Source organism: Diabrotica virgifera, chromosome 4 (assembly GCF_917563875.1).
Source record: "Diabrotica virgifera virgifera chromosome 4, PGI_DIABVI_V3a".
Lineage (NCBI taxonomy): Eukaryota > Metazoa > Arthropoda > Insecta > Coleoptera > Chrysomelidae > Diabrotica > Diabrotica virgifera.
In genome coordinates this window covers 142251361-142270451 of record NC_065446.1, presented here as the reverse complement: position 1 = coordinate 142270451, position 19091 = coordinate 142251361, and positions in this window count along the sequence as shown.

The window sequence follows — 19091 nt, the reverse complement described above, 5'->3', positions numbered from 1 at the left end:
GTTTGCTTTCGTCTAGATACCTCGGGTGGTTGCCATGGTCCAACGTTGTTTTTTATCTCCTGAAGCTTTGATGATGTGGATTTCCATTTACTGTTCCAATTTTCGAAAATATGTTTTATGAAGTAGCTTTTTAGATCCATACTTACAGATTGAAGCGACATTGGAATACTGTTATCATTTATGGCTTCTTTGGCATTTCGGTCTGCTGCTTCATTGCCTGCTACTCCAACATGTGATGGGACCCAGAGAAACTTGATTCTTAAATCTTCAGTATGCAATTTATGTAGTTCTTCCTTTATTAGTAAAGCTATTGGATGCTGCGTGTAAATTTTCCTTATTACGTGTAGTGATGACATAGAATCTGTGACGATTAATATCTTCTTCATCTTGTTCGCATTTGCATGTAGTATTGCTTGGTAGATCGCATAAAGTTCCCCAGTTAATACAGTTGCAGTATCTGGAATTTTATGTTTGTGAGTCTCTGTATTGTTAACAAATGCCACTCCGACTCCATTTTCATTTTTAGACGCGTCTGTATAGTATACTGTGTAATCGGAATGAGAGTTGATTAGATCTCTGAAGTGTTGTAAGATGAGATTAGGGTTAGTGCTATTTTTTTTGGAATTGTAATAGACTGCAATTGACTGTTGGAATTTTTACAGTCCAAGGTGGAGATGAAGATATTTCTTTGTATTGATATAAGGGTGGAAATTCCTGCCAGTTAAGTAGCTTCATTGCATGGTGGATTCTGCGAGAATAAGGGAGATTGAACTTTGAAGAGTCATTGGTCATGGATGGATCTAAAATGTTATTTATTGAAATTCTTTTATGTACATTTATGTTAGAAGCGTAATTAAAGGTTAACACCTGTCTACGAAGCATTAGAGTGGGTTCGCCTATTTCAGCTTGTATGCTATTTATCGGAGTTGTTCTGTATGCTCCAAGTATAATCCTTAGGGAGGTGTTATGTAGCGTATCCAAAGGTTTCAACGTTGTTTTGCTGGCAGATGCATATGCGACACATCCGTAGTCAATCTTAGAGCGAATTAAGGATCTATATAGCATGAGCAGTGTTTTACCTTCGGCACCCCAAGTCCTGTGAGCTAGATACTTTAACAAGTTAAGACCATTTCGACATGAAAGAACTAACTGCTGAATATGACTTTTCCAATTTAACTGTTGATCAAATATCATTCCTAGGAATTTTATTTCGTTTGTATAGGAAAGATTTTGATTCTCAAGCGTGAGATTTGGTTTATCCTCGATACGTTTTTTTTGAAAATATACATTTTGTTTTATTACAACAAAAACTAAAACCGGTGTTTAAGGACCAATTTACTAGTTTATTTAAGTGTTCCTGTAATATTGACGCCATATGATTTACGTTTTTTCCTTTGATGTAAATAATCAGATCGTCAGCATATAGTTGTGCCTGAACAGGTTTCGCCATGATTTTTACTATATCGTTTATTGCTATTAAAAACAGAGTAGGGCTGATGACTGATCCTTGTGGGATTCCGTTTTGTTGTTCTCTAAGATAGGATATAGCACCATTCGCTCGGACTTGAAATGTTCTTTGAGTTAAAAAATTGTTTATATAGGCTAAAATATTTCCTTGATATCCAAATTTGTTTAGAATGCTCAATATACGGTGTTTCCATACTGTATCAAATGCTTTAGTTATGTCAAAGTAAATCGCCATACATTTTTGGTTATTTTTAAAAGCTTCGTGAATAGCGTTTTCCAGATCGATAATGTTGTCGTTTGTAGATCTGCCTGGTCTAAAGCCAGCTTGTTCGATAATCAGTTGATCATTGCGTTCCAGGTTCCACATTAATCTTCTGTTGACTATTTTTTCCATAAGTTTACATGAGGAACACGTTAATGATATAGGACGATATGATTCTGGGTGTAATTTATCTTTATTTGCTTTAATAATAGGAATAACAATGGCATTTTTCCAGATTTTTGGAAATGATTTTTGTTCCCAAATCATATTGAAAATTTGGACCAGAAACTCTTTTGCTTCCATGGGAAGTTTTTTAATGAATTGTATTGGTATGTCATCTGGACCTGGTGCAGTGTCTTTTATGCTATTAAGTGCATCTTCAAATTCCCCATAACTGAGAGGTATATTAATAGCGTTAAATTCGTCGGAAATTGTAATAGGTACTGCCTCCTCCTCTTGTTTGTATGTTAGGAACTCGTTACTGTAACTTTGGTTGGATGAGAATTTTTGATAGGTATCAGCCAGTTCATTTACTATATCCTGTGGCTCAGTTAGTAGCGTTTTTTCTTTTTGCAGGCTCACAATTTGTTGGTAGGTATGCTGCCCTGTTATTTTTTTAACTTTTTTCCAAACTGATGATATATTTGTACTACTGTTTATGCTAGATATGTATGTCTGCCATGATTCTTGTTTGCTTTTTTAAATTATTCTTCTTGCTTCAGCTCTACGTTTTTTTACTCTGTTAATAGATCAATATTTTTGTATTTTTTGTAGCGGTTCCAAATTGTTTTACTTAATTTAATAGCGGCTTCACATTGTGAATTCCACCAGGGAACTGGTTTGCGTTTTTTTTTAAGTTGAGATTTACCTATGGTTATATTAGCCGCATCCAGTATAAGCTGATTGAAGCTCCTAAGTGTGTCATCAATGGAGTCTGAAATTTTAATCTGATCCATTCTGTTTGATACAATTCTCTCAAATTCAATCCAATTTGCCTTTTTTAATTTCCATTTTTGAGTTGGTATTGTATTTGTGTTTAAATTTACTGTGTGCTTTATTAAGATTGGGAAGTGGTCGCTACTATATAAATCTTTTAATGCTGTCCAGTCTAGTTGGGTGATCAATGAGGGTTCACATATGGAGAGATCAATGGCGGAAGAAGTTCCCGTAGCCATATTTAATCTTGTTGGCGAGCCGTCGTTAAGTAGGCATAAGTTCATAGTGTTCAAAACGTTTTCTAACATATTTCCCCTCGTTGTTGTTTTATTTGATCCCCATGTAATATTATGGCAATTAAAATCTCCCGTGATTATTCGAGGGGAAGGAATTTGTTGGAGAAGATTAAGTAGTTCGGGTTTAGTCAGAGTCTTGTCTGGTGGAACATAAATGCTGCAAATATTTAACTTTAGAGGGGCAAGTATTGTTACAGCAACTGCTTCGATATTAGTTGTGAGGTTTATATTTTGAACAGGTATATTTGACTTTATATATAGAGCTACTCCTCCACTAGCGTAGTTCTGATTGGGTGGATTGGTGCAAAATCCTGTGTAACCTTTCAGGTTGTGTGTTGAGTTATTTTTGAAGTGAGTTTCTTGTAACGAAATAAAATCTGGTGCATATTCTGAGATAAGAAGCTGTAACATTGTTAAATGGGTGTAATACCCATTTAAATTCCATTGTAATATACTATTGAAAGTGATTTATTGTTTAGTTGAAGCACATGAATCACTATCGAGTTCAGATACTTCATGTTGTAATAGTCTTTCTAGCTTTTTGCGTAGTCGTGTGATTCGATTTTTTAATTTTGAGTCAGTAAAATGAGGATGAGTGTCTACAAGCATTTTAATAAGTAATGGTAAATCTGGTATATAATCCTTAACAATGTTATAGACATCTTTAGCTCCGCATGTCTCATTTAGTAACTCCCGAAATTGTATCTGTTGTTTTTGGGGTGAGTCTTTAGTGGGTGGTATTATGTTTTTTTCGGGTTCAGAATTGTTGTCGGCTCTTATTTTTTGGACATAGGACTACTTTTATTACATGCTTCGTTAAATATATTAGATGCTGGTTCTTCTGTTGGAGATGGGGTTTCTGATAAATGTCTTTTGGTTGATGTTGATGTTTCTGTTGTTGAAAGGGATATATTTGACACCTCCATAGAATTTATTGGAAGAAGAGGACTTGATGAATTATTTGTTTGGTTATCTGTTGTGGGAATCTGCGAGGTGATACTGTGAGGTGGATTAAAAGTTGGAATAGTATTTGGCATATTAGAATTGATTAGGGAAGAGGTTTCTGATGAGCATTGTGAGGCAAGATGGCCATTTTGTTTGCATTTGAAACAAAGCGATTGGTCGTTGGACAAAAATATTTTGTAGCTAACATTATCATGATTAACCATGACAAAATCAGGTATGGTTATATTATCTAGGGGTTCTATGTATACTTGACGCCTAAAACTGAGTATGTGGCTATATTCAGGATTTGTAGCTCCAATTCTCAAACATGTTATTGGTGATATTAATTTCAAGCCTAGGTTCTGGAGAATATTAATTAACATTTCCTGCGGTATTGTTGGATGAACATTAGATAAGAGAAGACGTTCCGATGGAGTGACTAATCTACGTGCTAGAAGTACTTCATTATTTATTTTTATGGATCCTGCTTTATTTAGAAAGTCATCAACTACAGCTTTACTTGAAAGATAAACGCATACTCGGTTATTAGAGATTCTTGATGAATAAATAATATTTTTTGGTTGGACGAGTGGTCCTAGTTGCAAAAGATAATCTTGCAATTTTGCGCCATTAATTGAACTGAAGATGATGGCTTGTTCTTTCACTGGTAATTTTGGAGTAGTTTGTTGAGATGCAATAGTAGAGTACATTGGAGTGGTTTGAGAAGTGGTAGGAGTTTCCATTGTTGATAAAGTATTATTCATCATTTAATTTTACTTGAACGATTTATTATAAACATATTCAAGTACGGCCCTGGTTTTAATTGTTAATAAAAAACCAGTCCGGTGTAGTGTTGATATGAAGATTTTATATAGATAGATTTCCAAATAAATATATTATTTCAATCTAATTAATGTTCTTCTACTCACGTTTTTGGGTCTTCTTATAACTCTAACTTTATTGAACAGGTATATCACTTTTGTTAATTTACTATTGTGAAAATACTGGTATAAAATTGCGAGTATATCGGAGCTGAAATTAAACACGCTTTGTGGTTCGGAATCAGGTCCGGTCTGTATTTTAATTTTCATTTCACTATTTTATTATTTCACTTGCAATTTATTTTTTCTACGAGCGTGCAAAAATGTCTACTTTCGCGCACGCATTTTAGTTTAGAAAGTTTTACTTTTCCGCACGCGTGTTACTTTTCCGCACCCGTTTTACTTTTCCGCACACGTTTTACTTTTCCGCACGCGTTTTACTTTTCCGCACGCGCTTTACTTTTCCGCACGCGTTTTACTTTTCCGCACGCGTGTTAATTTAGATATGTTAATATGGCCTTAAAGTAATTATAATACATGCAATAAACTAATATATAGATATTATTTACTAATTTATTTCAAATATATCTTATTGTGTTTATGTTTTAATGAAATTAACGCGAGAATTCGATGAAATAAAATAATTTTGACATAATATTCGTAAGTCAAATCAGTAGACAATAAGAGTGGTTTTGAATCGTCGTCATGGAAACCAAGATCGTCGTCATGCTAACCAATTATGCTGAAACCTTGGTTTTGACAACCTTGTTAAAGAATTAATTTGTGTATGTATTTTCATATTAATTAAATTAGTTGATTAAGATTTGGTCATTTTTTAAAGACTCGTAGAAAAAATATTGTTCCTAACACTTGCAGAAAGTCTCTTTTCCGCACTCGACTGCTTGCCGAACTCCCGCTTCGCGTCGTTCGGCAAACTGCAGTCGCGTGCTGAAAAGTATGACTTTCTGCATTTGTTTGAACAAACCTAGCAGGTGCATTTGTTCAGAATGTGCAATTAATTCAATGGGTCTATTGAATAAAAAGAAGTATTTGCTTTTACTTACAAGTATTTAAGTATTTACTTAATACTAATTGAATAAAGTCATTTCTTTAATGCTTTATTCAATTACCGTTAAGTAAATACTTAAATACGAGGAAGTAAAAGAAAATGCTTCTTTTTATTCAATAGACCCAATTAATTGATTAAGATTTGGTCATTGTTTAAACTCTCGTAGAAAAAATATTGTTCCTAACTCTTGCGGAAAGTTTATTTTCCGCACTCGACTGATTGCCGAACTCCGCTTCGCGCAATCGCGTGCAGAAAAGTATTACTTTCCGCATTTCTTAGGAAAATACCTATAACATAACAAAAATTGTTAATTACTTTCAAAATTGGGATATATTTAATAAAGAATCCACACAGAAAAATATAATAATTAATTAATTCTAATACTCTATCAGTTTCTGTATTTTTCCCTTATTTATCTAGATATTTATTTAAAATAAATAATATGTAATGTTAAGTTAATACCAAATGAAATATAAAATTTCTTAAGCCGGCCCATTTCAATACTTATATTTACGTGAAATCCCTTTATTGCTTCGACTTTATCAGCGGGTTACTCTTAAATTCTGCATAAGTCAATTCTTAGAATTATTGTGAATGAGCTTTATAACAAAGTTAGCCTATTCAATTTTTTTTTGGATTTTATATTATGGGGCAGTACATTTAGGTAGAATTGGAGCAACGCATAATATCTTGTGTAACTGTTTTTGCGCAAATTTCACGCTTTGACAGAAATGCAGAACAAACCCAGCACTAACTTATTATAATATGGTCTATTTAGGTTTATCCATTTCACGAATATACGACTGTTTTGGATTATCTTAACAACGAATATTTTACTGTGCAAAATATGAAGAACAAAACTAAATTGCAAATTACATTGTTGCTTATTGAAATAATTATTAGAGCAATTTACTTTCGTACTGCTTATGTTGCACAGTAAAATATTCGTTGTCTCGATAATCCAAAACAGTCGTATATTCGTGGAATGACGTATATTGTATATTCAAAATGTCTTCAATGGTTTTAATTCTATAATATGGGACAGTACTGCTTTACGCAAAATTGTAGCGAAACATTATACATATGTATATCTTGTATAACTTTTTTGTTTATGCAGAACATATTACACGCTTTGGTAAAAATGCAGAACAAACCTAGCACTAACTTGTGGTTTATTCAGATTTTCTCTGATCGTTTTGATTTTATATGGGCAGTACAGCTTTACGTAAACTTGGAGCGCCACATTATATCTTGTATATCTTTTTTGTTTATGCAGAACAAATTACACTCTTTAGCAAAAATGCAGAAAAAACCTAGCACTAACTTGTGGTTTATTCAGATTTTCTCTAATCGTTTGGATTCTATATGGGCAATACAGCTTTACGTAAACTTGGAGCGCCACATTATATCTTGTATATCTTTTTTGTTTATGCAGAACAAATTACACGCTTTGGCAAAAATTCAGAACAAATCTAGCACTAACTTGTGGTTTATTCAGATTTTCTCTGATCGTTTTGATTCTATATGGGCAGTACAGCTTTACGCAAACTTGGAGCGCCACATTATATCTTGTATATCTTTTTTGTTTATGCAGAAAAAATTACACGCTTTGGCAAAAATGCAGAACAAACCTAGCACTTATCGTTTATTCAGATTTTCTCTGATCGTTTTGATTCTATATGGGCAGTACAGCTTTACGTAAACTTGGAGCGCCACATTATATCTTGTATATCTTTTTTGTTTATGCAGAACAAATTACACTCTTTGGCTAAAATGCAGAACAAACCTAGCATTAACTTGTGGTTTATTCAGATTTTCTCTAATCGTTTGGATTCTATATGGGCAATACAGCTTTACGTAAACTTGGAGCGCCACATTATATCTTGTATATCTTTTTTGTTTATACAGAACAAATTGCACGCTTTGGCAAAAATGCAGAACAAACCTAGCACTAACTTGTGGTTTATTCAGATTTTCTCTAATCGTTTGGATTCTATATGGGCAATACAACTTTACGTAAACTTGGAGCGCCATATTGTATATTGAATAACTCTTTTATTTTTTTAGAACAAACTTCAAAATTACAGAACAAACTAGAACAAACCTAGCACTAACTGCTACAGTTATGAAAAGATATATTGGGAACTGGGGCAATACAGGTTTACAGACATATCCGTGCATTATGATCTTCCTGTCCGAAATCCTTGCTGCTCCTCTTGCAGAGTTATTCGTTCGTTTATCTTTGTCGCTATAATTCTTGTTGTCAATTTGAGTGTTGTATTTAAAAGATTTATTGCTCGATAGTTATTGGGGTCCTTCTTATCTCCTTTCTTGAAGAACCTCAGCATGATCGCTCTTCTCCATTCATCTGGTATTCTGTTCGTGGCGATTATTTTATGAATAAGAAGTTGTAGTTGTTGTACACCACCATATTATAAGAGTTCATTTGGTATTTGATTTTATTTGGTGTTTCTGGTAAAGATTTTTCGTTTTCTTTTTTAAAAATTTCTGTCAGGAAGGCCACCCACGTATCCTCTTTTATGTGTTCTATTTCAACTAGTTCTTTCATTTCGCTTCTTTGTTGTCTTATGAAGCGCCTTGTTTCTGTTGTCCATAGAAATCCATCTCTAGTCCTTTTGTGAATCTTTCCCAGTATAATCTGTTATTGTTTTTCTTACCAATTGATGAGTTTCAGTTCTTACTCTTTTATAGTTTTCATATGATTCATTCGTTTTTTCTGACCTATATTTTAGGAAAGCTTTCTTTTTTTGGTGACAGTTTTATTTAACCTCTAGTGTAAACCATGGTGTTTTCGTTGACCACTTTTGGTTTTTGTTTATTATTTTCGTTCCAGGGGCTTCTCCGGTAGCGTCCAGAATATTTACAGAATTGACAGGACGGAATTTTGACAGAATTATTAAAAATAATTAGCAATAAAATTGGTCGCCAAGATGGACCCTGTACCCATTTTTCTTGCTGAGATATAGCTTTAACCGTAAAGCTAGCAGCACCCACTGTTTCTCGGAAATGGCTACAGCAATAAATTTTTTCTTTTTGTAATAAATTAGCAATAAATTAGTAATTAATTCCTTGGGGTCGAATTTTCGATTTTCATAATTTTTTCGGGGTTGAGTTTCCCGCTAGGGGATGATGGGGTAGTTTTTAGAGATTGGTTAATATATCAATCAAGAGCAATTAATTAGCAATAAAATATGCCTTTAAAATGGGCCCTGTATTCCTTTTCATTGTCGAGATATAGGGTGGGTGCTGCTAGCTTTACCGTAAAGCTAGCAGCACCCACTGTTTCTCGGAAACGGCTACAGCAATAAATTTTTTCTTTTGGTATTAAATTAGCAATAAATTAGTAATTAATTCCTTGGGGTTGAATTTTCGATTTTCATAATTTTTTCGGGGGTGAGTTTCGCGCTAGGGGATGATGGGGTAGATGTTTAGGATTGGTTAATATACCAATCAAGAGCAATTAAATAGCAATAAAATATGCCGTTAAAATTATCCCTGTACTCCTTTTCAGTGCCGAGATATAGAGTGGGTACTGCTAGCTTTACCGTAAAGCTAGCAGCACCCACTGTTTCTCGGAAACGGCTACAGCAATAAATTTTTTCTTTCCGTAATAAATTAGCAATAAATTAGCAATTAATTCCTTGGGGTTGAATTTTCGATTTTCATCATCTTTTTGGGGGTGAGTTTTACGCTAGGGGATGATGGGGTAGTTTTTTGGGTTTGGTTAATATACCAATCAAGAGCAATTAAATAGCAATAAAATATGCCGTTAAAATGATCCCCGTACTCCTTTTCATTGCCGAGATATAGAGTGGGTGCTGCTAGCTTTACCGTAAAGCTAGCAGCACCCACTGTTTCTCGGAAACGGCTACAGCAATAAATTTTTTCTTTCCGTAATAAATTAGCAATAAATTAGCAACTAATTCCTTGGGGTTGAATTTTCGATTTTCATCATCTTTTTGGGGGTGAGTTTTACGCTAGGGGATGATGGGGTAGTTTTTTGGGTTTGGTTAATATACCAATCAAGAGCAATTAAATAGCAATAAAATATGCCGTTAAAATGATCCCCGTACTCCTTTTCGTTGCCGAGATATAGAGTGGGTGCTGCTAGCTTTACCGTAAAGCTAGCAGCACCCACTGTTTCTCGGAAACGGCTACAGCAATAAATTTTTTCTTTTCGTAATAAATTAGCAATAAATTAGCAATTAATTCCTTGGTGTTGAATTTTCGATTTTCATCATCTTTTTGGGGGTGAGTTTTACGTTAGGGGATGATGGGATAGCTTTTCAGGATTGGTTAATATACCAATCAAGAGCAATTAAATAGCAATAAAATATGCCGTTAAAATGATCCCTGTACTCCTTTTCATTGCCGAGATATAGAGTGGGTGCTGCTAGCTTTACCGTAAAGCTAGCAGCACCCACTGTTTCTCCGAAACGGCTACAGCAATAAATTTTTCCTTTGCGTAATAAATTAGCAATAAATTAGCAATAAAATATAGTCTTAGTCTGAATTTGGTCTTATGAAGTGGTGCTGCTGACTTTACCAACATTTGTTATTGCCTAGAAGACGACCCAATTCTGCACTAATTTGGTGGACGATTTTTGAGTTGCCTTGACGTTGCCTAGGCAACCTTAAGCGTTGCATAAGACAACTGAAGCGACTGTAAAAAGCGCCTGCGTGCAATGGTTGCTCAAAGAGTCGGACTGGTTATGTTTTTTTACCTACATAAAAAGTAAACTATTTTGACATCATATTATAGTATAAGAGCTGGGAGCGGATTTTGTGCGTGATAAGTAATATGGAAGAACTATACGGGGATATGTTGAATTAGTTGTGTACATGACTTTCACCAACGGCCGGAAACCAGAGTTGGGGCCGAGGGTAGTTATAAGGGGTCAAATTCGCGGATTTTATTATTTTTTTTATGACGGTCATGATCGAGATAGTGCACCAAAAATTGAGAATAAGTAGGTCATGACGAACCTAAGTAAAATCTATAGGGGCTCAACGCTGCGTGGCCGACAAAGGGGTGGGGGTAGGGGTGAATATAAAAAATATAACGGGTTTTCTGCGACGTTCGTAATTTAGATAGTGCACCAAAATTTGGGTATAGGTAGACCATAACATAAGTAATTAAAATCCCCAGAGCCGGAAACCAGAGTGGGGAAGGAAGGTAGTTATAGGGGGTCAAAGTTCCGTTTTTTATTATTTTTTTTGTGACGCTCATGATCGAGATAGCGCGCCAAAATTTGGGAATAAGTAGGTCATGACGTAACTAAGTAAAATCTCCAGGAGTGGAACGCTGCGTGGTCGACAAAGGGGTGGGGCAGGGGTGAATATAAAAAAAATGTAAGGGGTTTTTGCGACGTTCGTGATTGAGATAGTGCACCAAATTTGGAAATAAGTAGACCATGACATAACTAAGTTATATCCCCAGAGCCGGAAACCAGAGTGACGGACGAGGGTAGTTATAAGGGGTAAAAGTCGCGGTTTTTATTATTTTTTTTTGTGGCGCTCATGATGGAGATAATGCACCAAAATTTCGGAGTAAGTAGGTTATGACGTAACTAAGTAAAATCTTCAGGGGCGGAACGCTGCTTGGGGTACAAAGGAGTGGTAGGCAGGGGTGAGTATAAAAATGTATGGTGGTTTTTTTGCCGTTCGTGATCGAGATAGTGCACCAAAATTTGGGAATAAGTAGATCATGACATTACTAAGTAAAATCTCCAGGGGCGGAACGCTGCGTGGGGGACAACTGTTGTGCCGGGTCACAAAAAAAATAATACACACTGCGACTTTGACCCCTTAAAACTACCCTCATCCCCAACTCTGGTTTCCGGCTCTAAGGAATTTACTTAACTAAGTCATGGTCTACTTATTCCCAAATTTTGGTGCACTATCTCAATCTAGCACATCGCAAAAAAACCCCTTATATTTTTTATATTCACACCTACCCCCACCCCTTTATCGGCCACGCAGCGTTCCACCCCTGGAGATTTTACTTAGTTACCTCATGACCTACTTATTCCCAAACTTTGGTGCACTATCTCGATCATGAGCGTCACAAAAAAAATAATAAAAACGGCGATTTTGACCCCTTATAACTACCCTCATGCCCAACTCTGGTTTCCGGCTCTGAGGATTTTACTTAGTTATGTCATGGTCTACTTATTCCCAAATTATGGTGCACTCTGTCAATCACCAACGTCGCAAAAAAAACCCCTTTATTTTTTGTATTCACCCCTGCCCCACCCCTTTGTCGGCCACGCAGAGTGCCACCCCTGGAGATTTTACTTAGTTACGTCATGACCTACTTATTCCCAAATTTTGGTGCACACTCTCGATCATGAGTGTCACAAAAAAAAATAATAAAAACGGCGACTTTGACCCCTTATAACTACCCTCATCCCCAACTCTGGTTTCCGGCTCTGGGGATTTTACTTAGTAATGTCATGATCTACTTATTTCCAAATTTTGGTCCACTATCTCAATCACGAACGTCGCAAAAAAACCTTTATATTTTTTATATTCACCCCTACCCCCATCCCTTTGTCGGCCACGCAGCGTTCCGCCCCTAGAGACTTTACTTAGTTACGTCATGACCTACTTATTCCCAAATTTTGGTGCACTATCTCGATCATGAGCGTCATAAAAAAAATAATTAAATCCGCGACTTTGACCCCTTATAACTACCCTCGGCCCCAACTCTGGTTTCCGGCCGTTGGTGAAAGTCATGTACTCAACTAATTCAAGATGTCCCCGTATAGTTTTTCCATATTACTTATCACGCACAAAATCCGCTTCTATCTCTCCGACTATTATAATCTATGTCAAATTGACGTCCAAGTACTTATCAAAGTTTTTTAGAAGAAAATTGATTTTTTAGTTATTTTGGAAGCTGTAAAGGTGCAAGAGAATATATTTATATCAAAATATATATAGTAATTATTATTACGCAAAGAAATAGTGAATTCCTCACTGAAAGAAAACTATATTAGTACATGGTGATAAACATAGATATCAAAATCTTTATTTGGTCTCCTTTAGTATCCTTTTTTAGTGATTTAATTGACCATAATATAAAAGATTACATTTATATCCAGATAAAGGTAAAAATTGTTAGTGTTCAAGAAATCAGTGAAGCTCTTACTGAAGAAGTGACACAAATAGACGTCAAAACTTTAATAAAATCTGTTGATATCCCTTTAAGAGAATCCCGTTAACGGTCTCAAATCATACGAAAGTGTGAAACGAACTCTCCTTGATGATCCCATCAACTAGTTGTAATATACAGTCGGAAAAATGAAAGAATACCCATGAACGAACATATAAAACACGCTGTATTTTCCTGTCACCGTGTCGCAAAGAAAATTGCCCAGCGCAAGTACATGTAATAATAATTATTACATGTACTTGCGCTGGCCAATTTTTTGTTTGACACGGTGACAGGAAAATACAGCGTGTTTTATACGTTCGTTCATGGGTATTCTTTCATTTTTCCTACTGTATATAAACGTTAACCCCATGGAGGAGGATTTTATAACAGGCATCCAAATTCAAATAGGTTAGAACATTTCTATTTATTTTGGTAAGAACATCTGTGTATGTATCCTGTATTTCTTTAGTGTTAGTAGTTAGTACTCCTGCCACCTCCACGTGGTTAGGGGCGGGCAACCACTCCACTGCCATAAGTCGGGGTCCTCCCACAATAAGCTCAGTGGTAGGGCTAAGAGCACACTGAAGAAATTGTAGGTAAAAAAGTGGAAAAAATGGGAGATAAAAAGAAAATTACTTCTTTTGAAGGTTATTCATCTCAAATAGATGACATAATTGAAAATAGTTTTAGAATTAGTATTAATACCTTATCTCAAAATAATAATAATTAAATATTAGATAATAGTATTGTAGATAATAATATAAATAATACTGAATTAAATATAAATTTGAATGAAAATATTGATAATACTAAAACAAAAATTAAAGACTTACTTGACTTCATTGAAGGTGAAATGGAAATAGGTAAAAGATTAAGTAAAATAGGAAAAGATGATTTAAAAAATAGAATAATGTTATTAGCAATGGAATATGGAAATATGGAAGGACAAATAAAAATATTAAAAGAAGAAAATAATAGACAAAGAATAGAATATGAAAAATTAAGAAAAATAACACAAACACAAGAAACGAAACAAACATATGCTGCAATAACATCAAAACCAATAAATAATAAAACTGAAAATCAAAAACTAATAGAGACACAAAAACAAATAAACACTCTTTTTATTACAAGTGAAACAGCACAAACTGGAAGAAAAGTACAAGAAAACTTACGAAAGTTCTAGATCCAGAAAAAAATAAATTAAAAATAAACAAAATGAGAACATCAGGAAGAGTATTAATAATTGAAACTCCAACACTAGAAGACATTGAAAAAATAAAAAATAATGAAAAAATAAAAGAAAAATTTAAATGTGAACTTCAAAAAAAAGAAAACCATTAGTAATGTATGATTTACCAAGCAACGAAAAAGAAGAAATTATATTAAATAAAATATATACTCAAAATTTTGAAAACATAACAAAAGAAGACTTTACAAACAATTGTAAATTAAAATTTAAGACAGGACCAAGAGAGAAATCTACGGTCCATTATGTATTAGAAGTATCACCTGATATAAGAAAACAATTAATAATAAATAAAACATATGTTGGTTTTACAAGTGTAAACACAAAAGATTACATAGTGTTAGCAAAATGTAATAAATGTAATGATCTAGGACACGTAAGCAAACACTGTAATAAAGAAACAACATGTAACCATTGTGGTGAAAATCACGAAAGAAAAAATTGTAATAAAACAGGACAGCCAAAGGTATGCATACCTTGCAAACACAGAGGAAAACAATGTAATAAAGAAAATAAAAATTGTACAACTTATGCTCTACTTTTAAATCGTCTAATTCAAAAAACAGACTATGGTACATAAATATTATTTAAAATTTACTTAAAATTAAAATTAAAATGAAAATTAAAATTAAATTTGAAATTAAAATTAAATTAAAATTAAATTTTATAACATTAAAAATTAATATAATAAAAAATCAAAAATTTCAAAAACATAAAAACCAATGTGATGCAATGGTTAAAAACAGAGTCATGAGAACAAAAAATCATACTTTAAATGCTAAAAATACAAAAAATATAAATCATAATATAAAACAAAAATACTTTAAAAATAATAAAAATTATTGTATCAGAGAAGAGGGAATAAACTCACATAAAATATTTAAAAATAATAAAATACACAGATATGGTGATAAAATACTAAAAATGAAAATTTATTCGATTCTAATAAACACGGAAACCAAAATGAAATTAATAAAAAAAACAAACCAAATTAATTAATGACAAATAAAACATTCAATATAAAAATAGGACAAATAAATGGTATGAGAAGTATCACAGTACTACATGAAATAAGAAAAACAGCAGAAGAAAATAGTCTTGATATGGTTTGCATTCAAGAACCATACACAAGACTAGGAAAAATTCAACACATGCCAATTAATGCACAATGTGCAAGCATAGGAGAAAATCCAATGGCGGTAACCGTATTATTCAATAAAAATATGAGACTTCTAATTCTAAAACAATTTAGTGATCGACACTGCATCTGTGTAGAATTGCTAACAAAAGCAGGTAAATTTATCATAGCTAACCTATATTGTCAGTTCTGTGAAGATATTGATGAATACGTGGAAAAGATAAGAGCTATATTTATAACGTATAGAGAGGAAAAAGTTATAGTTGTAGCAGACGTAAATGCAAAATCAATATTGTGGAATTCAACTCAAACAGATCAAAAAGGATTATTAGTAGAAGATATGATTAATGAACTAGAGTTGATAGTACACAATAAACCAGGAAACCCACCAACTTTTCAGAACAGAGCTGGTGCGGCTAGCAATATAGATATAACAATATCAAATGTTGCAGTAGCACACCTAGTTAAGGATTGGAAAGTGATGGAGCATGCAACAATAAGTGATCACAACCTTATAACTTTCAATCTTAATAACCTGAATCCACGTAATACGGAAATATCTTCGGTGAGATACAATATAGGTAAAGCAAATTATGAACTATTAAAGTCTGAGTTTCGACCACCTTGTCTGATACAAAGGGGATCTAATATAAATATTGCAACAAAAGAATTAACCAAACAAATTAAAAAACAATGGATATAGCCATACCAAAAATAAAAGAAAATAGTAAAGTAAAAAACTCAGCCTGGAAGGAAAACCTCACAAGAATGAGAAGCGCAGAGTTAGATATGCGCGAAAGCGATATCAACGATGTGGTATCTATCTTGAGAGGCAAATCCTTCTAGGTGAGTATAGAAGACTAAAACAAGAATATAAACAAGAAATAAAAATAACAAAAGCTAAAAGTTGGGAAACCTTCGTATCAAGACACTTAGAATTAGATATGTGGGGAATACCATATAAAATAGTTTCTAAAAAAATTAGATGTCCGACAATGCTTTCTACTTTAAAAAAAGAAGATGGAACATTTACAGAAAGTTGGGAAGAATCGGCCGAAACATTACTTAATGTATTATTACCTCCAGATAAATTAGAAGGAGAAACATTAGAACAAAGAAATATAAGAGAAGAAATGATACAAGAATACCAAATAGAAGAAGAAAGAGAAATAGAGGAATTCACAGAAGAAGAAGTATATGAAAGTATGAGAGAAATGAAAAGAAAGAAGGCACCTGGACCGGATAATATTCATGTTGAAATACTTCAAGCATTGTCGGAACAAATAATTCCAGTACTAACATCATTATAATATAATGAATGTCTTAGACAAAGAAGGTTTCCCAATAATTTTAAACAAGCAGAAGTTATAATAAGACATAAAGGGGAAGATAAAGATCCTGCCTTACCGAAATCATATAGACCGGTATGTTTATTGAATACAATGGGAAAATTACAAGAAAAATTACTATGTAAAAAATGAAATCAAATAAGAACAGAAATTGGATTACATCCTGGTCAGTATGGTTTTAGGAAAGGTAGATCAACAGAAGATGCAATAAATAAAGTATTTGAAATAGTAAACGAAAGCATAAAAAAGTATGTTTTAATGATATTTATAGACGTGTCTGGGGCTTTTGACAATCTTTGGTGGCCGTCATTCTTTGAAAGACTTCGAAGAATGAGATGTCCAAAGAATCTGTACGGAAGTCTCAGAAACTACTGTCAAGACCGATATGCAAGCCTAAGCTGTCCAACAGGAAAAAAGACAAAACATATCACAAAAGGATGTCCACAAGGATCAGTTTGTGGACCTATGTTCTGGGATGTAATGCTAGAGGAACTGTTGGAACAATTGACTATAGATCCTGAAGTGCTTGGAAGCATAGCATATGCAGATGATTTGTTGTTGATCATAGATGCAAACTCAAGAAGAGAATTAGAAAATAAATCAAATGAAGTATTAATAAGAGTAAATGATTGGATGAATAAAGTAAAATTAACAATATCAGATTCAAAAACAACATATAGTTTAATAAAAGGAAATTTAGAAAGAGGTCCAATTATAAAAATTAGAGGGAAAACAATAAAAAGAAAAATGGAAACAAGATATTTAGGTATTATAATAGACGAACAAAAATTATTTACAAAACACATGAATTGTGTCTGTGAAAAGGCAACAAAGATCATGCATAGCATTGCTAGTCTGGCACAGAAGGAATATAGAATTTCGTTCCGACAGATGAGAATATACCTAAGTACAATACTTGCATCAATTGTAGGGTACGGTTCAAGTGTATGGGCACATAGATTAATAAATAAAAAAAAAATTTTAGGCACTCATGGGAGTGCCGATAGAAGTGAAAACTTCTTATAGTATATAAATTACGAGCTCAATGCTTTTACCCCATCCTAAAAGAACTGCTATATCTATTACATATACGATATACGCGATGCATATCACCTATGCTATTTATGTATACATACACATAATTTATATACCTATGTACAAAATTTATTTCAGCGAGCGAAGTGATGACGGTCGCAAATTCAATACTTTTTCCCCATCCAAGAAGTGCACAACGTCCCTAAAGAAGTTTCACTTTAAATATTTATTTCGCTGAAGCGATGACGGTACCTAATTCAATACTTTTCCCCCATTTAAAAAGTGCACAACGTCTCTAAAGAAGTTTTCACTTCAACAATTTATTTCGTCGAAGCGATGACGATCGCTAATTTAATACTTTTTCCCATCGAAAAAGTGCACAACGTCCCTAAAGAAGTTTCACTTCAAATATTTATTTCGTCGAAGCGATGACGGTCCCTAATTCAATACTTTTCCCCTATCCAAAAAGTGCACAACGTCCCTAGAGAAGTTTTCACTTCAAAAATGTATTTCGTCGAAGCGGTGAAGGTCGCTAATTTATTATTTTTCCCTATCCAAAAAGTGCACAACGTCCCTCAAGAAGTTTTTACTTAAAAAATGTATTTCATCGAAGCGATGACGGTCGCTAATTTAATACTTTTTTCCATTGAAAAAGTGCACAACGTCCCTAAAGAAGTTTCACTTCAAATATTTATTTCGTCGAAGCGATGACGGTCCCTAATTTAATACTTTTCCCCCATCCAAAAAGTGCACAACGTCCCTCAAGAAGTTTTCACTTGAAAAATTTGTTTCATCGAAGCGATGACGGTCGCTAATTTAAAAATGTTTTCCATTGGAAAAGTGCACAACTTCCCTAAAGAAGTTTCACTTCAAATATTTATTTCGTCGAAGCGATGACGGTCCCTAATTCAATACTTTTCCCCCATCCAAAAAGTGCACAACGTCCCTCAAGAAGTTTTCACTTCAAAAATTTATTTCATCGAAGCGATGACGGTCGATAATTTAATACTTTTTTCCATCCAATAAGAGCACACGTCACTAAAGAAGTTTTCACTTCAAATGTTTATTTCGCCGAAGTGATGACGGTCGCTTATTTATTACTTTCTCCCCATTCAAATTTAATAATTTTTCCCCATCCAAAAAGTGCACAACGTCCCTAAAGAAGCTTTCAATTCAAAAATTTATTTCGCCGAAGCGATGACGGTCGCTAATTCAATACTTCTTCCCCATCTAAAAAGTGCACAACGTCCCCAAAAGAAGTTTTCACTTTAAAAATGTACTTTTGCCGAAGCGATGACGGTCGCGATGACGTTCGCTAATTCAATACTTTTTCCCTATCTAAAA